Genomic DNA, 7537 nt, shown 5'->3' with positions numbered 1-7537 from the left:
TTTGACCTGTTTCTCGGATCGTTGAGCTTGCATGCATTTGTTAACTTTTGAGTTCTACTTTTCCTGATCTTGTCACTTTTTGATGCCAGCTTGCTTTCTGAAGTAATGGGGAATGGAGTATTGGAACTGGATATTAAGCAGAATTAAGAGTAGTTATATGATAGTTTAGTGTGAAGAGGAGACTTCAAAGGTGTGTAAAGAATCCTCTCCTTCCTGTTAGTGGAAGAAGGAAGGCATGGAAAGGCAGGAGATAAGTCTCACTTTTCTTTTAATTCTTTTTTACTCAGGTGAATTTGACCATGACTTTGTGTAAAATTGTCTTGAACAAGAAAGGCAGTTGCAAGGGGTGTATCATCAGACAAAATAAATACAAAAATGGGGACTGAGTGGGCTTCAGGAGGGATCCTGCAACATTAATTGCATGCATATTGGCAGGTTGTTTTAAATGTTCTATGCAAACAGTCTCCTCCGTAACCTCTTTATGATCTGAATGGTTTGGGGTTTTTTAAGATTTAGACATGACTGCTTTGGAGACCTAAGTTGAACTGTAGTTTCTCCTTGTAGCTGCAAGAAGCTCTATTAATAACTGGTCCAACACAACACCTTAAGTACTGAAGTACTTGATCATAAAAAAAAGGTTATTGTTGTTTTTCATTATCCAGGATCTTGTGCAGGCGGTGAACAAAGCAGATCTTGAGGAAGATGTTTGACTTGCATTTATCTTGCTATTCAGCTTCTAGCACTCAACTCTGGTGTTCCTCTGCAGTGATCTAGTATTCTCTATGCTTTTTCCCCAGCTGAACTGTGCTGCACATTTTTAATGGTTCAGAAATTGGTGCCTCTTTCCCTCTCCTTCCAAAAGCTGCATCTTCATCAATGGCCTAGAGGGTGGGATTGAGGGCACCCTCAGCAAGTTTGCAGATGACACCAAGCTGAGTGGTATGGTTGACATGCCTGAGGGATGGGATGCCATCCAGAGGGACCTGGACAAGCTTGAGAAGTGGGCCTGTGTGAAAAAGGCCAAGTGCAAGGTCCTGCACCTGGGTCGGGGCAACCCCCAATCAATACAGGCTGAGGGATGAAGGGATTGAGACCAGCCCTGTGGAGAAGGACTTGGAGGTACTGGTGGATGAAAAGCTGGACATGAGCCAGCAGTGCGTGCTTGCAGCCCAGAAGGCCAACCATATCCTGGGCTGCATCAAAAGCAGCATGGCCAGCAGGTCGAGGGAGGTGATTCTGCCCCTTTGCCCCTTGTGAGGCCCCACCTGCAGTACTACGTCCAACTCTGCGGTCCTCAGCACAGGAAAGACATGGACCTGTTGGAGCAGGTCCAGGGGAGTGCCACAAAGATGATCAGAGGGCTGGAGCACCTCTCCTATGAGGACAGACTGAGAGTTGGGGGTGTTCAGCCTGGAGAAGCAAAGGCTCTGGGAAGACCTTATTGCGGCCTTTCAGTACTTAAAGGAGGCTTATAAGAAAGATGGGGACAAACTTTTTAGCAGGGTCTGTTACGATAGGACAAGGGGTAATGGTTTTAAACTAAAAGAGGGTAGATTTAGACCAGATACAAGGAAGAAATTTTTTACAATGAGGGTGGTGAGACACTGGCACAGGTTGCCCTGGTAGATGCCCCATCCCTGGAAATATTCAAGGTCAGGTTGGATGGGGCTCTGACCAACCTGATCTAGTTGAAGATGTCCCTGCTCACTGCAGAGAGGTTGGACTAGCTGGCATTTAAAGGTTCCTTCTAACCTAAACCGCTCTATGATTCTATGATCAGTTAAGTTATCTTAAGATCTACTCCAGTCTGAGTGCTGCTGTGTCCTGTCTAATCTCACCGACTACTGGGTCTCAAGGCTTTTCTGGTACCTTACACAGCTGGGTTCTGCTTTTGTCTAGAGGCTACAAGTTCTCCTTCCAGGTAAATGTCTGCTGGGCCTGTTTTGTTCAGTGAAGTGCCTTCGCTGCCCGTACATCAGGTAGCGCCCTTGCACTGGAAGTGATGTTCCCTTGAACACAAGCGAAGCAGGGGTGGAGGTCTGTTAAAATAAAACACTTCCCCTTGCGCTGGAGGGTTCCTCTCTGGACTGCTTCTTCCAAGGGCCTACTTAACCTTTTGTTCTTTAACAAAGCTGTTGACATCCATACAATCAAAATTCTGCTTCCAGAATATGATTGAAAATTCCCAGGATGCAGAAGTGAGGAATTGCCATGGCACAGTACCTTGGTGCAGGAGATGTCTGAATTAACTCAGTCACTTCCCAAGAATCAATAAAATGAGCTGATTGGAGTGTCACAGATCACTTGGACTCTTCCCTTCAACACCTAATTTCTACTGTAACTGGCTCCTGTGAGCTAGTTCGGGCAGCAAGCAGCTATGAATGGAAACAAAGCAGTTTCTCCACTACCTTTGTCTCTTTCAGTGCTGGGCATCAAACCCAATGCATGTGTAGAGGACAAAAACAACAGTTCAAGTAGATGAACAATGCTAAAATTGGATCTTTAAATGCTGCACAAACCATGTTTTCTCCAGTTAAAAAGGTGGGGGGATTTTTTGGTTTTTTAACTGAAAGCAATGCTGAACTCGGCCACTGCCATGATGCTAATGTTATTAAATATAAGAACGTTAGCCATAGACATGGCAGAATTGATTTATCAGGCCCAGGGAAAGCTGCTCTATGCTTTTTTGCCTGCCATTAGCAATTTGCTGCATGCGTGTTCACGAAAATGTTGGAATCTGGCCACTCTTCAAACTTGATTGAAAGTGAACATGTGAGTGTAAGTGAATGGTAAGCTGCTATCTTCTGAAACAAACTTGGGTGCTGCTTTTTACTGGAATATCAAGCTGTGAGGGACAGAGTTTGTATGCCTTAAACAACTTGTTTGACAGCTCTGGCTGGAGGAGGGGATTAGTGCTACAGAGATCTGCAAGTCTGGCAAGAGCTAAGGGCCTTGGGAGCAGAACAGTGGCTTTGCTGTGCCTTAATTGACGCGATTTACAGCTCTGGCTGGAGGAAGTCTTTTTTCACACAGACTTGCCCTGTAAAATATTGGGCTGAGACCAGGCAGCAATGGCATTTTGACCTCAAGGGGGATGTCCAGCAGCTGTAGCAGCTGTGTATATCCTCCTCCTAATTGCTGTCTTCCTTGTCCAAGCTAGAGAGATGCTCATGGGAGTTGTGTGAGATCTTAACAATCCTCTTGCATGGCAGTTACTGTAAATGATCTTTAAAGACTTCAAGAAGAGGAAGATAAATAGAGGAGTACTCATAAACTGGATTCTGCTTCATTACCATACAGCTCTACTTCTTAAACCAAACCCTGTACTTTCATACCATCACTCCCATCTGCTTAGATGCAGAAAAGAGGGCCAACTCGAAGAAGAGCATTGCCAGCAATTCAAAGATGACCTTCCCCCTCTCCTCAGTGCTGATGAGCCCACAGCTCAGTGGCCTCATTGGTGTGCAGTGCTGGGTTCTCCAGTCCAAGAGAGACATGGATATACTGCAGAGAGTCCAGCAAGGGCTACTCAGATGATTAAGAGCTTGGAGCATCTGACACGTGGGGAGAGCCTGAGAGAGCTAGGGCTGTTCAGCCTGGAGAAGAGGGGGCTCAGGGGGATCTTACCCATGTGTATATATTCCTGACAGCGTAAAAACAACGGATACAGACTCTTCTCGGTAGTATCCAGTGGAAGGACAAGAGGCAATGGGCACAAATGAAATATAGGGATTTCCACTTAAACATAAGAAAAAGTGGGTTGTTGTTTTTTTTTTCCTGTCGGCGTGATCAAACACTAGAACAGACCCAAACTTCTGCCCCTTGAAGTGTTCTCTGGTGGGCTCAATTTACCAGAAGTTGTTCTTGCACCAGGGCATGCGTCTTTGCTCTGCTTACTTGGGTTAGGGATGTAGCCTGCACGGGCAGCGAGACAGGTGAGGCTGTTGCTGCTGTGTATGACTGTGTTCGTGAAGTGCTGGTGCAAGCACCAGCTCTTGCAGTAGCTGTCAGCGCTCTCCACTTGTACAGTGAGCCCAGCAGGTTCCTGCTGGCCCTCAGCAGCAACCATGTCTTGACCCCTCTCCCTTCCACCATCTGGGTGTACAGAATACCTGAAGTGGTTAGGGGAGGTTTTATCTCCATCCAGTTCTCTGTGGCAGAAAGAAAAAAAAAAAAGTCTCTTAAGAAAAATTAAGAAGGGGGGATTTAGAGACAGACTGGAGTAGCTATCCATCTAATTTGTAGTTCTATATCTGAAAATAGTTAACACCATGTGTTTCAGAAGCAGCATGTCTCTCGGTTTCATTTTCTTAAATCACATTTTATGATAAAGTATCTTATTTTCCAGGAACTAAACCTTGGGAGAACTTCTATTTGTTGTACTTTGACAAAATATAAAAATCCGGTGGCCACTGGCCCAGTATTGTCTCTTTAAGGCTTATAGCTGCTCCATGTTGCTTCAGCAGCTCCGCTTCTTTCTTTATTTTTTTTTTTATTTGAAATTTATGTGTTGTTGGCATTTCCTTTTGGGTTGGGTGCATCATAAAACCTTGCCAGTAGCAGAGCACATTTCCGTTGAATTTGATTCTTTCCTCAGAAAGAGGAATTCCTTGTCTGAACTTGGTGAGTAGAGGGTGACAGACAAAGGAAGGGGGAAGAGCTGCCTGTCCTAAAGACAGTCTCAGCTTGCAGCAAAGACTATTTCTTCAGAGAATCTGGTGTTCATTGCTGTTCCTGGGCTTGCAATAGATGCACGTGCCTGGGGAAAGGGCAGTCAATCCATCAGCTGTAGCCCGTCAGCTGGAGAGCCTGGTGCTCTTGACTGGATCTGCTAAAGGCAAAAACAAGCTGCAGTTGTGTACATGGGAAGAAAACCGAAGTGATTTCAATAATGCTTATGTGTTGGAAAGGCCTGGGATCAAAATAACATTGAGTTGAGTCTGTGAGTTCCCTGTGGCAGGCTGAGTTCAAGAAAGTTTGGTTATCTGAGGCAGTGCAATTCCTCAGCACCTTTAGAATGCCCTTGCATGTTCTTGGATGCCTTTCTTATGCTGATGAACCATTACTGGCCTTTTTTCCCCATGAAAAAGGAGATGAAAAACACAATCCTTGCAGCCTTTGGCTTATCTTGTCACAGTGGTGCTGTGGCTGCTCTTGTCTTGCCTTAGTACTCCTTGTGCTTGAGACTCTTATTCTGATGTTTTGCCTTCCTGAGAGGGAGTCATGGCTTTCTGCATGTTGTTTTCATGTGATGTGTCCTTCCCATTGCTTCTATTTTCCTTTTGTTTTCATGCTTAGCTGCAAAAAACAGCCTCACTGTTCACTGGTCTTCCATGGCTGCTTAGTTCAGTTGAGTGGGATGCTGATGGGCAGCTGATCGGCTGCAGCCCCTCGCTGGCACCAGACCAAGCTCATAACCTTAGTAGGAACTTTTTGCTTCTGACTGGATGCTGGGAGCTTTAGGGGTGATTTTATTTCTTGTCATGTGACCCATCACAGCACTTTTCTCCTCAGCCCCTTAGCAAACACTCTGGTTCTCGGAGCTATTCCTAATGTAGCAAAGCGAAGGCAGAAATGGCACTGCCATAAGTGTTGGCCTCTGATCATCGGCGTTGTGGTGGCTTGTGCTCTCCTGCAGTGCCCAGCCTGCTCTGAGGAACCGCAGGGGCCAGGGGCTCTCCCCAGCAGGCAGGATGAATGGGGCTACCCCATTCTGTGACAGGCATCGCTCTGTTACCTGTCCTCTTGCAGCCAGGTGAATGAGACCTACATGATTTTACTTACCAGTATAGACATAGCCCAGTTCATCGCAATGCAGTCACTGGAGCTGTCTGGTGTGATGATTTGAAGTGGTTGGTAAAATCTCTGCAGGAGTGTGCATGGGTGTGGAGATACGGAAGTGAACCTCAGTGTGCTGCAGCTGGAATTGTGTGTCACAGCGCTTTTTTGTTCTTAATTTAAACAGATTTGGAAAAGCTTTGTGTTTGTGAAAATATTAATTCTCCAGCTCATAAACTCTCTTTTTTTTCTGTCTTTCGTGTAATAGATATTTGATAATTAACAATAAACTTTTAGATTTGTTTTGCTTCTGGTGTAAAAAATCAGAGCAATATTTAATATGAAATGGTGTCTGCTGCCCCTTCAGTGAACTGCTAAAAAGTAGAACAATAACTGGCTTGCATGCTTTAGAAGTCACAAATAACATTTTGAATGATTTGGATCATAATAGCTGTATTCATTACCCCCTACAGATCGGCTCTCATAATCAAAACAATTTCTCTATATGTTGTGTGACTTATGGCATGCCTATAATTCCAGTGGTGTCCTTGTAGATAGTATTTAATCAGCCATATGGCACAATATGTGTAAATTCCTTAAGAGTATGACTACATGGCAACTCTATCCAATTCAGTATCTTGCTGTGAAGACACAGCACAGAATAAAATAAGTAAAAAGATTTAAAAGTAAGGCTTTAATGTACAAAACATAAAGGATCAATGGTGCTCTCTACCTCTATTATAATTTCAAAACCACCATGCTTAAAAACAGTGCACAATGACAAAGTAACAAGGACTAGGACTTAATTTCAGTCCTAAGGCACCTTCCTTCCATGTCCTTCTTGCTTTTGCAGCCAGGCAGACAAATGGGATCATGGCCTCTATAATCAAAGCACTTCCCTATAGCAAACCCTATAGGCTGGAGATGCTCAGTAATAAGATCTTGTCCTGACTCCAGCTTTGCCTTACAGAAGCACAGCTAGTATAGCAGGGACAGAGCTCCATGGAGAGCACCAGGCCACACAGCCTGCCTGCCCAGCTGGCACCGAGTCTCCTTGGGACGGTATGATTATAAATATCCAGTAACTCCAGCTAGAGGCTGGCTGCCTTTGGGTGAGCCCCAGGGTGCCCTTGCTGGGGGCAAAGCAGGGACTTTTTGCAAGAGCATGTAGTGACAGGATGAGGGGGAATGGTTTTAAACTGAAAGAGGGTAGATTTAGATTAGATATTAGGAAGAAACTCTTCCCTGTGAGGGTGGTGAGACACTGGCACAGGTTGCCCAGAGAAGCTGTGGCTGCCCCCTCCCTGGCAGTGTTCAAGGCCGGGTTGGATGGGGCTTGGAGCAACCTGGTCTGGTGGAAGGTGTCCCTGCCCGTGGCAGGGGGTTGGAAGTAGATGATCTTTAAGGTCCCTTCCAACCCAAACCATCCTGTGATTCTGTGAAGCCGCTGCTGTGTCCCCGGAGCTTCACCAAGGGAGTCGGGGAGCACCTCCGCGGAGCAGGCCCGGGCCGTGCCGGTGCCGGGCTGTGGCCCCGCTCCAGCCCGGGGTGTCCTCCACAGTGCCCCAGCCCGGGCTGTGTGTGCCGGAGCAGGACGGGCGTGCGGCGAGGGGGACCTCAGCTCCGGGGGCAGCGGCTGCGGGGCGGCACCTGCTGCCGGGACAAAGCGGGGCCGGGCCGGGGGTCGGGGCGGGCCGAGCAGAGCCCCTCCCCGTCCCCGCCAGGCAGCTCCGCCCGCCCCCGGCCCCGCCGCGCCCGC

This window comes from Nyctibius grandis, chromosome 13, assembly GCF_013368605.1.
Source record: "Nyctibius grandis isolate bNycGra1 chromosome 13, bNycGra1.pri, whole genome shotgun sequence".
NCBI lineage: Eukaryota > Metazoa > Chordata > Aves > Nyctibiiformes > Nyctibiidae > Nyctibius > Nyctibius grandis.
This window is presented reverse-complemented; position numbering follows the sequence as displayed.